This window comes from Salmo trutta, chromosome 1 (assembly GCF_901001165.1).
Source record: "Salmo trutta chromosome 1, fSalTru1.1, whole genome shotgun sequence".
In the NCBI taxonomy this organism is placed as follows: Eukaryota; Metazoa; Chordata; class Actinopteri; order Salmoniformes; family Salmonidae; genus Salmo; species Salmo trutta.
In genome coordinates this window covers 76519127-76534436 of record NC_042957.1, presented here as the reverse complement: position 1 = coordinate 76534436, position 15310 = coordinate 76519127, and the positions used below count along the sequence as shown (strand labels likewise).

Genomic DNA, 15310 nt, shown 5'->3' with positions numbered 1-15310 from the left:
GTATGCTAGTTCTGAACATCACGCTAATGTAAAAAGCTATTTTTTGCATGTATTGTATAACATAATGTCCTAGGTGTGTCATCTGATGAAGATCATCAAAGGTTAATGCTGCATTTAGCTGTGGTTTTGGTTTTTGTGACATATATGCTTGCTTTGAAAATGGCTGTGTGATTATTTTTGGCAGGGTACTCTCCTGACATAATCTAATGTTTTGCTTTCGCTGTAAAGCCTTTTTGAAATCGGACAATATGGTTAGATTAACGAGAGTCTTGTCTTTAAAATGGTGTAAAATAGTCATATGTTTGAGAAATTGAAGTTATAGCATTTCTGAGGTATTTGTATTTTTCGCGCCACGCGATTCCACTGGCTGTTGACTAGGGTTAAAGTACAGACAGACACCCCAGCTGTTTCTATTGTCTGTGTTCTGGCCCACGTGACATGGATGTTGCATTTTGTTAAAGAGCATGTGTGTGTGTGTGTGTGTGTTGTAAACGTGTGTTTGAAAAGTCAATTCCCAAGCAGTGACCCCAGAGTTCCCACGGTGACTCACCAACAGCCTTCACACACACACACACACACACACGTTCCAAAATATGTTCCTCTTTTCCTCATCATGTGACATCTGGTCAGGAAGACACATTCTGGAATTCCAGAGGGTTTTCCCAACAGTATTCTTACCCTGGGAACGCCATGGAAATGCCGTGTTAACTTTGGCTGCTTCCCAAAGGGCACCCTATTCCCTATGTAGTGCACTTCTTTTGACCATCAATATACAGGAAATAGGGTGCCATTTGGGGACGTGCACTCTAAATGTTAGGTGTTTATAGGTTACAAGACAGAATGAACACCGTATAGGTCTGAGGAGGGTTGTAAGCCTGACTGGGGTATATTTCTGCTTCATTAAGACCCAACATTATGGGGAGAGATAGCCCTGAACACTAAGGCATCATGAGAAAGGCCAATGAGTGGGTTCCACAAGGCTTTAGCTTTCAGCTTCCTCTAAACAGACAGATTTCCTCCACTTGAATCAGAGTGAATTAGAGGCAAAACACACTTGGCTTGATTGAGTTGAAAGACAAATGCTGTTGAGTTGTACTGTAGTTACTAAAATAAGTGAGGAAATGACAGCAGTAACAGTCGCTGTGGGAGCTGTAACCTGAGTTACGAGGAGAAACATTCACTAATCTCCATTCATAAATAACACTGTGCGTTATGTTATACAACCCTCTGCTGAATACCTCATCCACTTCTTCAGATTACAGAACTCTACATTACTAACAGCCCAGTTTCATTAGAGGGAGTTTACGATACAGCTTCCTGGGTTTCAGGACTGACATTCTTCACATCCTTTCAATACACTCACACACACCATTCATAAACATGACTCCTACATACCATTTCCTTAATTGAGTATTGACAATACTTGACACACTTCCCTGATAATCAATTTCTCCAGAGTGTATCACCCTCCCCAACCATGCGGCCCATCCAACCCCAGAGAAGGTGGTATCCCCCTCCCCCACCATGCGGCCCATCCAACCCCAGAGAAGGTGGGATCCCCCTCCCCCACCATGCAGCCCATCCAACCCCAGAGAAGGTGGTATCCCCCTCCCCCACCATGCGGCCCATCCAACCCCAGAGAAGGTGGGATCCCCCCTCCCCCACCACGCGGCCCATCCAACCCCGGAGAAGGTGGTATCCCCCTCCCCCACCACGCGGCCCATCCAACCCCGGAGAAGGTGGTATCCCCCTCCCCCACCACGCGGCCCATCCAACCCCGGAGAAGGTGGTATCCCCCTCCCCCACCACGCGGCCCGTTCCAACCCCGGAGAAGGTGGTATCCCCCTCCCCCACCACGCGGCCCGTTCCAACCCCGGAGAAGGTGGTATCCCCCTCCCCCACCACGCGGCCCGTTCCAACCCCGGAGAAGGTGGTATCCCCCTCCCCCACCACGCGGCCCGTTCCAACCCCGGAGAAGGTGGTATCCCCCTCCCCCACCACGCGGCCCGTTCCAACCCCGGAGAAGGTGGTATCCCCCTCCCCCACCACGCGGCCCGTTCCAACCCCGGAGAAGGTGGTATCCCCCTCCCCCACCACGCGGCCCGTTCCAACCCCGGAGAAGGTGGTATCCCCCTCCCCCACCACGCGGCCCGTTCCAACCCCGGAGAAGGTGGTATCCCCCTCCCCCACCACGCGGCCCGTTCCAACCCCGGAGAAGGTGGTATCCCCCTCCCCCACCACGCGGCCCGTTCCAACCCCGGAGAAGGTGGTATCCCCCTCCCCCACCACGCGGCCCGTTCCAACCCCGGAGAAGGTGGTATCCCCCTCCCCCACCACGCGGCCCGTTCCAACCCCGGAGAAGGTGGTATCCCCCTCCCCCACCACGCGGCCCGTTCCAACCCGGAGAAGGTGGTATCCCCCTCCCCCACCACGCGGCCCGTTCCAACCCCGGAGAAGGTGGTATCCCCCTCCCCCACCACGCGGCCCGTTCCAACCCCGGAGAAGGTGGTATCCCCCTCCCCCACCACGCGGCCCGTTCCAACCCCGGAGAAGGTGGTATCCCCCTCCCCCACCACGCGGCCCGTTCCAACCCCGGAGAAGGTGGTATCCCCCTCCCCCACCACGCGGCCCGTTCCAACCCCGGAGAAGGTGGTATCCCCCTCCCCCACCACGCGGCCCGTTCCAACCCCGGAGAAGGTGGTATCCCCCTCCCCCACACGCGGCCCGTTCCAACCCCGGAGAAGGTGGTATCCCCCTCCCCCACCACGCGGCCCGTTCCAACCCCGGAGAAGGTGGTATCCCCCCCCCCCACCACGCCGCCCCGTCCAACCCCGGAGAAGGTGGTATCCCCCTCCCCCACCACGCGGCCCGTTCCAACCCCGGAGAAGGTGGTATCCCCCTCCCCCACCACGCGGCCCGTTCCAACCCCGGAGAAGGTGGTATCCCCCTCCCCCACCACGCGGCCCGTTCCAACCCCGGAGAAGGTGGTATCCCCCTCCCCCACCACGCGGCCCGTTCCAACCCCGGAGAAGGTGGTATCCCCCTCCCCCACCACGCGGCCCGTTCCAACCCCGGAGAAGGTGGTATCCCCCCCCCCCACCCCGCGGCCCGTGCCCACCCCGGAGAAGGTGGTATCCCCCTCCCCCACCACGCGGCCCGTTCCAACCCCGGAGAAGGTGGTATCCCCCTCCCCCACCACGCGGCCCATCCAACCCCGGAGAAGGTGGTATCCCCCTCCCCCACCACGCGGCCCATCCAACCCCGGAGAAGGTGGTATCCCCCTCCCCCACCACGCGGCCCGTTCCAACCCCGGAGAAGGTGGTATCCCCCTCCCCCACCACGCGGCCCGTTCCAACCCCGGAGAAGGTGGTATCCCCCTCCCCCACCATGCGGCGCGTTCCAATCCCGGAGAAGGTGGTATCCCCCTCCCCCACCATACGGCGCGTTCCAATCCCGGAGAAGGTGGTATCCCCCTCCCCCACCATACGGCGCGTTCCAATCCCGGAGAAGGTGGTATCCCCCTCCCCCACCATACGGCGCGTTCCAACCCCGGAGAAGGTGGTATCCCCCTCCCCCACCACGCGGCCCGTTCCAACCCCGGAGAAGGTGGTATCCCCCTCCCCCACCACGCGGCCCGTTCCAACCCCGGAGAAGGTGGTATCCCCCTCCCCCACCACGCGGCCCGTTCCAACCCCGGAGAAGGTGGTATCCCCCTCCCCCACCACGCGGCCCATCCAACCCCGGAGAAGGTGGTATCCCCCTCCCCCACCACGCGGCCCATCCAACCCCGGAGAAGGTGGTATCCCCCTCCCCCACCACGCGGCCCATCCAACCCCGGAGAAGGTGGTATCCCCCTCCCCCACCACGCGGCCCGTTCCAACCCCGGAGAAGGTGGTATCCCCCTCCCCCACCACGCGGCCCGTTCCAACCCCGGAGAAGGTGGTATCCCCCTCCCCCACCATGCGGCGCGTTCCAATCCCGGAGAAGGTGGTATCCCCCTCCCCCACCATACGGCGCGTTCCAATCCCGGAGAAGGTGGTATCCCCCTCCCCCACCATACGGCGCGTTCCAATCCCGGAGAAGGAATAGTCTTCTTCAATCTTTTACAGTACAGTCCTCTAGCTACTGATGACATTGGAAGTTCCCAGACATCGGTGACCTGGGTTATATTAGGCTGCTGGGGCTGTGCCAGGGTCCTAGCAGGCTGCTGGGGCTGTGCCAGGGTCCTAGCAGGCTGCTGGGGCTGTGCCAGGGTCCTAGCAGGCTGCTGGGGCTGTGCCAGGGTCCTAGCAGGCTGCTGGGGCTGTGCCAGGGTCCTAGCAGGCTGCTGGGGCTGTGCCAGGGTCCTAGCAGGCTGCTGGGGATGTGCCAGAGTCCTATACATGTATCTAGAGAGGTTTCTGTCTTAACGTTCTGAGTGCCACTTCCTCCTCAGTAGCCAAGTGATAAGACTCTGTATTCACTGCCACACTTCCGAGTTACACGGGTTTATTTCGGACAGGTTTTTAAACCTATGAAGATGTCCAGTGAAAGCAGATACGGCATTTGTTTGACACCACAATACCGACTTGGATGCTCACTATCCCTAACGCTAATCAATAAAAACATCTGAAATTCACTGCTCTGTTTTGTTTGTTTACGGCGGGTCATTTCATAGGGAACTGTCACTCTAGTATTGTTACATCACCAACATCTAGAGAATAAAGACGTTACCATGACAGCCCTTCTCAAACCTGGACAAACTCTTAATGTATGCCTCTGGGTCGTGCTACACAGCCACTTACCAGAGCTGAACGTCCCATTTAGAAGAGGAACAGCCCATTATCTCTCCATCAGACCAACAGGGTGGGACCATGCAGACATCAGCACAATAATCACTTACAGTCGGGGGCCTCATTTTAATGGAGCATGTTGCACTTTCAAGAAATGCTCATTTTCGATGAATCACTGATAGCCAAATAGATGTTCTATATTTAGAAGTCTGTCTAGGATAAATTGTCATGGCGTACAAAACAGGCCTTTCTGTTGGCTAGACTGATGTCCAGAGTATATAGGCCAGAGCCAGACTAAATATAGACCCCAGTGTGAGCTGGTTACTCCTCTGTCTCACCTCACACCTCCACCCACACAGAGGTGTGTGTTGTGAACCAACCCTGTGGTGTGAACGGACGCCGTAGTGTTAAACCAAGGTGCTGCCATCACCTCCAACCATCAGCGCTCACCTAACGTGTGTGTGTGTGTGTGTGTGTGTGAGGTCATCAGCATTGCATGCTCGTGTCACACCTCCCACACGGACAACAGAGGGGAGGCAGCGTGTTCTATGGAATGCTGCTCCCTCCTCTCAGTCAAGATCCAAGAGAGACAGTTAGGGACATGTTTCTACTAGGTTATGGTTGAGTTTCAAATAGCAGCTTGTTCCCTATATAGTGCACTACTTCTGACCAGAGCCCTATGGGGCCTAGTGCACCCTATGGGCGATCCTGCATGGGTTTAAAAGATAAGCCTGAAAGCTAAACAAAGTTCGTTCAACTATGGCTTGTTGTTACAAAAGGTGTTGTTTGTAAGGTCAAAAGTAGTGCACTAATACAGGGGAATAGGGTGCTATTTGTGACGTAGACTCCATGTGCTGTGACCTCTGTCCTGTTACTGAGCTGCTGTTTAAACACTGACAAGAACCGCAGGTGACTAAACCTCCAAAACACCACCAGGAAGAAGGAAAACAATTAGAGGAACAGGGTCAGGGAGGAAGGAAGAGAGGGACGGGGTCAGGGGAGGAGGAAGAGAGGAACGGGGTCAGGGGAGGAGGAAGAGAGGAACGGGGTCAGGGAGGAAGGAAGAGAGGAACGGGGTCAGGGGAGGAGGAAGAGAGGAACGGGGTCAGGGGAGGAGGAAGAGAGGAACGGGGTCAGGGAGGAAGGAAGAGAGGAACGGGGTCAGGGGAGGAGGGAGGGAGGAACGGGGTCAGGGGAGGAGGGAGAGAGGAAGAGAGGAACGGGGTCAGGGGAGGAGGAAGAGAGGAACGGGGTCAGGGAGGAAGGAAGAGAGGAACGGGGTCAGGGGAGGAGGAAGAGAGGAACGGGGTCAGGGGAGGAGGGAAGAGAGGAACGGGGTCAGGGGAGGAGGAAGAGAGGAACGGGGTCAGGGGAGGAGGAAGAGAGGAACGGGGTCAGGGGAGGAAGGAAGAGAGGAACGGGGTCAGGGGAGGAGGAAGAGAGGAACGGGGTCAGGGGAGGAGGAAGAGAGGAACGGGGTCAGGGGAGGAGGAAGAGAGGAACGGGGTCAGGGGAGGAGGAAGGAAGAGAGAAATGAGGTCAGGGAGGGAGGAAGGAAGAGAGGGACGGGGTCAGGGAGGGAGGAAGGAAGAGAGGGACGGGGTCAGGGAGGGAGGAAGGAAGAGAGAAATGAGGTCAGGGGAGGAGGAAGAGGGATGGGGTCAGGAAGAGAGGGACGGGGTCAGGAAGAGAAGGAAGTGATAGACTGGGTCAGGGGCGGAGGAAGAGAGGGACAGCAGTGGCTTCTTCCACACCATTCTTGTTTAGTGTTTTACATATCGTAAACTCGTCAACAGAGATGTTAGCATGTTCCAGAGAATTCTGTAAGTCTTTAGTTGACACACTAGGATTCTTCTTAACCTCACTGAGCATTCTGCGTCATCTTCCAGTCATCTTTGCAGGACGGCCACTCCTAGAGAGAATAGTAACAGTGCTGAACTTTCTCCATTTCTAGACAATTTGTCTTACCATGGTCTGATGAACATCAAGGCTTTTAGAGATATTTTTGTAACCCTTCCCAGCTTTATGCAAGTTAAAATTCTTAATCTTAAGTCTTCTGAGATCTCTTTTGTTCGGGGCATGGATAACATCAGGCAATGCTTCTAGTGAATAGGGTTGCAAAGGGTGGGAAACTTTCCGGTGAATTTCCCCGGAAATTTCCATGGGAAGTTAAGCCCTGGAATTTGGGGTATTTTGCTTAAATTCAACAAAAGAAAAATGTGCTTATAACAGTGAGCCTTTTTTTTTGTGGGATACACATAAGACAAATCTAGGTCTTGTGGCATATTTTGGTTAAACTATCCCCAATTCAATGGAATTGCAAACCTCTGCATTCTTCCATCACATGTGCAGTGCGTTCTTCCACCACATGTACAGCTGATTCTCAAGATCTTGCACACTAATGACATGCTATTGAGCCCACACTACTACACTGTTTGACCCAAGGACTACACACTTTCTGGTAAGTTTTGATTACAATACTGGGTGGGGTGAATATATATGACATACATGATTTTTTGTTAACTAGTAAATAGTAGCCTACAGCAAAGTGTGTTTAAATCATTTCTAACTTTCTGCTAGTTCGTTTTTGCTACCATGTGGGTTTTAGCTTGCTTGCGCCATGCTAACTGAGGAGTGTTAATTCACCTGTTTCCATACATGTTTCAATTGAAAACATTTTTCTTACAAAGGAGTTGTTTAATCTAACTGCTTAACAATTTATCTGTATGTGTAGTTGTATGTGGGTTTTTTTACTCATTTTTTCCTAATCTTTACAGGAAAATGTCACGGACACGATGTGTGGAGACATTTCACTGCAGCTAATGTAGAAAGAAAAGTTGTCTACATTTGCAAATACTGTGCCAAATCATGTGTGAAGAATGCAACAAAGATGCAGAATCTGGGCCAGTGCATAAAGTTCCCTCAGCGATTACAACCTCTGACAAAAGTCCCTCTTACTTCTATTCGAGGTGAAAATGATGAATCCGACTCCTTATCAATAGCAACAGCTTATGGTCCTCCTGGAATCACAAGTTTTTTTGACTCAATGGAAGAACGTAGTCAGAGAAATGATGAATGTCTTGCTCGAGCTGTGTATGCAACTGGTTCACCTCTGATGCTCACAGGCAATGTGTATTGGAAGAGATTTCTGAATGTTTTTGCCCAGCATACACCTCTCTGGATGAGGGCAAGGTTCTTGGCAGTCTGGTGAAGTACACTTCCAAGCAAGGGCTTTGTGATGGAGATGCAATATGGCAGTCGTGCCAACATATCTCATCAGCCACCTGGAGGAAGGGACTTTGTGGATCTGAGGCTCTTTCCCAGCCGCCTCAGAGCACAACTGGTCCTTGTTTGGGAACACACACACACACACACACACACACACACACACCAAAGCGTGCAACAGGCTGACCAATACAAGGGTTGAAAAATTGGTGGCCATCCGGGCAAATTTGAGGCTTTTTGAGCCTGACAACGAGCCATCCTCAACAAGGTTGGAAAGTGACAGTGAAGATGAGGCCGCAGAGTTTGATGTTCAAGAGGTGGACATTGAGGAGGTCCAGGGAGAAGACATGGAAGTCTGAGAGGAAGACAACCAAAGCTTTAGTTTCTAGACTATCATTTTATAGATGCAATGGATCATTGGAGATCATTCAATATTCCCTTACTTTTGTTGTTCATTGAAATCATCTCATGTGAAGAGTCAACTCATTTATTTAAAGTTCAATTCGTAACTAAATTTTGATTTTTTTTATTTATATTGGAAGTATTTAATCATTTGCCATTATGTCTACTTATGATAAGGTAAAAGGTTTGTTTGTCTCCATATATGTTATGGTAAATATATCCAATGCAAAAAAAACATCTAAATGGTATAAATATTATTTTGCATACATTTCCATTAATTCCCAAGGAAAGTTTCCACCTCTGAATATTCCCCAAAATGTGCAACCCTACTAGTGAATAGCAAACAAACATTTTGTGAGTGTTTTTTAATAGGGCAGGGCAGCTCTAACAAACATCTCTAATCTCGTCTCATTGATTGGACTCCAGGTTAGCTGACTCCAATTAGCTTTTGGAGAAGTCATTAGCCTAGGAGTTCACATACTTTTTCAACATACACTGAGAATGTTTAAATGATGTATTCAATATAGACTACAAAAATAATTTGTGTGTTATTAGTTTAAGCTCACTGTGTTTGTCTGTTGTTGTGACTTAGATGAAGATCAGATCAAATCTGATGACCAATTAATGCAGAAATCCTGGTAATTCCAGAGGGTTTATACATACTTGTTCTTGCCACTGTACACACACAGGCATTATATTCAATTAACTCTGCAACTAACAATTCACTTTTTCACAACTGCCACCAGTATGGCGACCAATACATTTACAACAAAGACATAGTAGGATAAATAAATGTGTTTAAAGAAAAAAGGATATTTCATGCTGAAACCCTCATTAAATACCAATCATTTTCACTAAGTTGATGGTTTGTATTCAGGATAATGATTTACAGCTTTGTCGTGCTATTATTATTTTAAAAAAATCGTATATATCTTTGAATATTTGACATGCGATAAGGCCACACAGAGGGCCGGCGATAATTACACACGTGTGAAAATCTGAAGGACTCAAAAGGGATGTCTTGTAAAAAAATTACATAAAATCCTTGAATGTCACCAAAATGCTGGTAGTTTACTGGTAAACATTGACATTTTCCAGTAATATACCCTCCCTTTGCAACCGTTGCACAGAGTGATGTAATGGCACTGAGTGTGGCATCTAGAAGTAAACAGGCAGAGGCCTTCAGAGGGGACACCTCCCTCCATGGCATCTAGAAGTAAACAGGCAGAGGCCTTCAGAGGGGACACCTCCCTCCATGGCATCTAGAAGTAAACAGGCAGAGGCCTTCAGAGGGGGCATCTCCCTCCATGGCATTTAGAAGACTTACTACACAGCCTAAAGAGAGTGGGCACAGTGAGGGAGATTACAACAGAGTGGAACTCCGGAACATTCAAGGAATATTAAAACGCATTCTAATTCTCAGCCATCTAAAATTATACACTTGGAGGTTTTATCAGAAGTAAGATATGGGGGGGGGGTTGTTAAGTTTTCCTCCTTAAAATTACTGCTGTCCTCAGTTCCTAAACCACAAGGCTTGGCCTTCTAGTTCACCAGCTGGACCAAAGACTTGACCTCATTGGTTGGACTAATTGGCGAACATCTGAGACACACGTCCATGGCTGTTGAACTGTGTTCTGCATTGCACAGCACTAAAGGAATGTTCCTAATTACACTAGAAAGATAAGTTAGCTTTACATGGCAATTACTGGTGACACACTGTGGCGGTACAGGACAGGGGAGTGAGTGTGTGTGTGTATAAAGGTCTGAGCCCACAGGAAGGGCAGGGGGCGTAGGAGTCTCCCATCTCAACAGAAATTAACTCGGACACACACACACACACACACCAATCCAAACTCTAAACAAATAAACAGACATTAATCTAAAACAACCAGCAGCAATAAGGTTTTAATGACGTTGTACTGTACTTCTAAACTGTACTTCTAAACTGTACTGTACTTCTAAACTGTACTTCTAAACTGTACTGTACTTCTAAACTGTACGTGTTTCCTGACCTTTCACTGTTACCTGTGCTTTAGATGCATCATGATGTTGACACTCATCTGTTCAGAGCGAGCAGAGGACTGTATAATGATGAGAGAGTGTAAAGGACTGTATAATGATGAGAGAGTGCAGAGGACTGTATAATGATGAGAGCGAGCAGAGGACTGTATAATGATGAGAGTGTAGAGGACTGTATAATGATGAGAGAGAGCAGAGGACTGTATAATGATGAGAGAGTGCAGGACTGTATAATGATGAGAGAGTGCAGGACTGTATAATGATGAGAGAGAGCAGAGGACTGTATAATGATGAGAGAGTGCAGAGGACTGTATAATGATGAGAGAGTGCAGAGGACTGTATAATGATGAGAGAGAGCAGAGGACTGTATAATGATGAGAGAGAGCAGAGGACTGTATAATGATGAGAGAGAGCAGAGGACTGTATAATGATGAGAGAGAGCAGAGGACTGTATAATGATGAGAGAGAGCAGAGGACTGTATAATGATGAGAGAGAGCAGAGGACTGTATAATGATGAGAGAGTGCAGAGGACTGTATAATGATGAGAGAGTGCAGAGGACTGTATAATGATGAGAGAGTGAGAGGACTGTATAATGATGAGAGAGTGAGAGGACTGTATAATGATGAGAGAGTGCAGAGGACTGTATAATGATGAGAGAGTGCAGAGGACTGTATAATGATGAGAGAGAGCAGAGGACTGTATAATGATGAGAGTGCAGAGGACTGTATAATGATGAGAGAGTGAGAGGACTGTATAATGATGAGAGAGTGTAGAGGACTGTATAATGATGAGAGAGTGTAGAGGACTGTATAATGATGAGAGAGTGCAGAGGACTGTATAATGATGAGAGAGTGCAGAGGACTGTATAATGATGAGAGAGTGAGAGGACTGTATAATGATGAGAGAGTGAGAGGACTGTATAATGATGAGAGAGAGCAGAGGACTGTATAATGATGAGAGAGAGCAGAGGACTGTATAATGATGAGAGAGAGCAGAGGACTGTATAATGATGAGAGAGAGCAGAGGACTGTATAATGAGTCGGACATCCTCAGGACCCCAGTAAACAGTCAGGATCAGAGGAGGGATACAACCTGTCAGAACAGTAAACAGTCAGGATCAGAGGAGGGATACAACCTGTCAGAACAGTAAACAGTCAGGATCAGAGGAGGGATACAACCTGTCAGAACAGTAAACAGTCAGGATCAGAGGAGGGATACAACCTGTCAGAACAGTAAACAGTCAGGATCAGAGGAGGGATACAACCTGTCAGAACAGTAAACAGTCAGGATCAGAGGAGGGATACAACCTGTCAGAACAGTAAACAGTCAGGATCAGAGGAGGGATACAACCTGTCAGAACAGTAAACAGTCAGGATCAGAGGAGGGATACAACCTGTCAGAACAGTAAACAGTCAGGATCAGAGGAGGGATACAACCTGTCAGAACAGTAAACAGTCAGGATCAGAGGAGGGATACAACCTGTCAGAACAGTAAACAGTCAGGATCAGAGGAGGGATACAACCTGTCAGAACAGTAAACAGTCAGGATCAGAGGAGGGATACAACCTGTCAGAACAGTAAACAGTCAGGATCAGAGGAGGGATACAACCTGTCAGAACAGTAAACAGTCAGGATCAGAGGAGGGATACAACCTGTCAGAACAGTAAACAGTCAGGATCAGAGGAGGGATACAACCTGCCAGAACAGTAAACAGTCAGGATCAGAGGAGGGATACAACCTGCTAGAACAGTAAACAGTCAGGATCAGAGGAGGGATACAACCTGTCAGAACAGTAAACAGTCAGGATCAGAGGAGGGATACAACCTGCCAGAACAGTAAACAGTCAGGATCAGAGGAGGGATACAACCTGCCAGAACAGTAAACAGTCAGGATCAGAGGAGGGATACAACCTGCCAGAACAGTAAACAGTCAGGATCAGAGGGGAACCAATGATAAAGATGGATCCATTCCAACCTCAAAGCGTCCCTGGTCACTGAAAGACCTACTTCTAAGTGTTGAACTGGCAACATCAGTCACCCAAACTACAGGGTACAACCCTTCACCACATACTCAGCATCATTCAGCTCAGTGTCGCAGTCCGCAGAGACATTCCTAGGAGAAAATAACACTGTTGGAATTTCCTGGAACGTCAACCCCCCATACACACGTGCGCACACACACACACACACACGTTCTATGAGAGAGTTCAGTTTAAAGCAGGATGCATGGCCTTCCCGACCACAACACAGCGCGTGGTGAAAGACAGAACACAGCGCGTGGTGAAAGACAGAACACAGCGCGTGGTGAAAGACAGAACACAGCGCGTGGTGAAAGACAGAACACAGCGCGTGGTGAAAGACAGAACACAGCGCGTGGTGAAAGACAACACAGCGCGTGGTGAAAGACAGAACACAGCGCGTGGTGAAAGACAGAACACAGCGCGTGGTGAAAGACAGAACACAGCGCGTGGTGAAAGACAGAACACAGCGCGTGGTGAAAGACAGAACACAGCACGTGGTTAAAGACAGAACACAGCGCGTGGTGAAAGACAGAACACAGCGGTTCACAGCTACCACACAGGAACACAGACAAATGAAAACATCCATTCATTTCATGACAATTGAAACGTTTGATTTATCCGCCAATATTCTTGATTCAACAAAACGGAAGAAACCTGAGTATAACTTGGGGTAGGCAACTACCTAAATTTGTCCAATGAGAAACGGTTGGTTTGGTTGAATTTTCCGTTGCACATTTTTTAATAAAGTTTAGCCTTAATAACCACAACCCCCCATGGTCCATTATAACAGGAGGACCAGAGGACTGTGTCCCAAATGGCTCCCTATCCGTCCCTATGGGCCCTGGTCAGAAGTAGTGCACCTTATAGTGACTATGGTGCCATTTGGAACACATCCAGTAGAGGACTTCCAGCCAATGAGCTGATCTGATGCCATGACTGACAGCCATGCCCAGTGACACAGATCTGGTTGCCATGTCAACAGTCTCTGGCTGGGAGGGTAATGGTTTGGGAGAATGGGATGCACATTGACCAGTGTACCAGCGCATACGCACGACGAGAGGCTAAACAGTAGGTGAACTGTCTGCTACGAAGTGTGTGTGTGTACGTACACAGTTTTGGACTTAACAGGGTCAGTTTGTCCATTCTGTCACCAGCAGTTCCACTTTATCTAATGTCTGTTGGTTAATGATTGAACAATTCTCTGGCCTGAGATCCAAACTCACCTCTCCCAATGCTGCAGAGTGAGTTGACAAAAATGCATTTTCTCCCATTCTGTCAAATACATGTTCTTTAAGAAAGTGCTCTGGTGCAACCAATTAGTAGTTAGGCTATCAAAGAGGACGTTGTTCGTGGACATGGTATGATGGAGTACATCAGAAAAGATTTCACCGGAGTCACCATCATCATAGATTTAGGCCACCATGCTCCCCTAGTCTAGACAACCTATCCAGGAGCTAAACCCCTGCCTTCAATACAACGATGCTTTTCTTTTTACCATAATACAAAGTGAGTCGCACCATATGTCCTTGAATTCCTTTAAGCTACACAACTTCTAAATGAATCAGTCGAATATAAAGTTACGAAATATGAAAATAATTATAAGTCCACTGAAAGCAGAGTTCTAACAGAAAACCTAAAACACAATCTTATTGTATTGATTTCAAAACGCAAAGCAAATGATCATGAAGCCAGACACAGAAAAGGCAACAAAGTAACACGAGCCTATTTCTACTGACTACCGTCATTTTTGCAACATCGTTGCATTCAATAAACAGGCACCCGGCAGCGCCCAAAACCACTGCATGTTGCAATGGTCTGTTGTTTGTAATGTGGGGAATAGTCTACACTCGACAGAAAGGGGACAACTACTCCAATGAAGCTGTTAAAAAGAGAATCATGAAATAACCCCAGTTTCAACACGGCCGAGGATCACTGACTAGGGAACAATAAGTAGCCTGGTTGATGATTACAAAAGCGTCTCCCCTCCCAATATTCACCCCCCGTGGTCCCCCTATCTGCGCTCCTGTCTGTTTGTAAGCTGCATGCACTATGATCAAGACGGAATAAAAGATCCACAAGTAAGTCTTTTTTTAATGAATCTAATATAAAGCGCATGCATAGGCCACCGGGAACTCACCGTGGAAAGCATCCCATTCACAAGGCGTTGATCCGCGTGACAGTTTCAACGGGTACCCAGGTTCAAGACAAGGGCGCGTTCATCACACAACAACGTTGTCTGTTGGCATGTCTTGTAGTAGGCTAGGATCCGCTCAACAACGGGACCAGGCAAAATGTAGAGAATATATATCCTATCGACTCTTCCAAACTCCCAATTCTATTATTTTTAATTTTGAAAAAAACAACACCAACATAATATAGTGAAGATGATTTCCAGAGTAAAATAGTAGCTATGATGTGTCCTCTGTGCTTCTGTCAGGGGTGGCTGTACACCGGTGCAACGTTCATCACGTTTCCACTCCTTTCGTGAGTCTGACCACGCCCCTCCCACATGGCGTCTTAAAGCGATAGAGGGGTATTCTAGAATTCAGGCTACTCTCACTTTACTGAGACCGACCGCATGTTTTCCAAACGGAGATGTGCAGTGAATGATTGTCACATTCAAATTCGTGTGTGTGTGGCAACGGGTACCATATCTCACACAGCCAAAGGAGGGGAAAGGTAGTCCTATAGTCACATGACTTACTGCCCAGGGAGGGGATAGGTAGTCCTATAGTCACATGACTTACTGCCCAGGGAGGGGATAGGTAGTCCTATAGTCACATGACTTACTGCCCAGGGAGGGGATAGGTAGTCCTATAGTCACATGACTTACTGCCCAGGGAGGGGATAGGTAGTCCTATAGTCACATGA

At 48.9% G+C, this 15310-nt stretch overlaps 1 protein-coding gene across 1 annotated transcript in view; it reads right to left on the bottom strand.

The window, feature by feature from the left end:
- LOC115208074 (cdc42 effector protein 4) overlaps positions 1-15044 on the bottom strand; it is a 31539-nt gene extending 16495 nt beyond the window's left edge. The window contains exon 1 of the mRNA XM_029775845.1: positions 14577-15044. The gene's annotated coding sequence lies outside the window, so the exon portion shown is untranslated. The remainder of the gene's footprint in view (positions 1-14576) is intronic.
- Between the last annotated feature and the right edge of the window lie 266 nt (positions 15045-15310).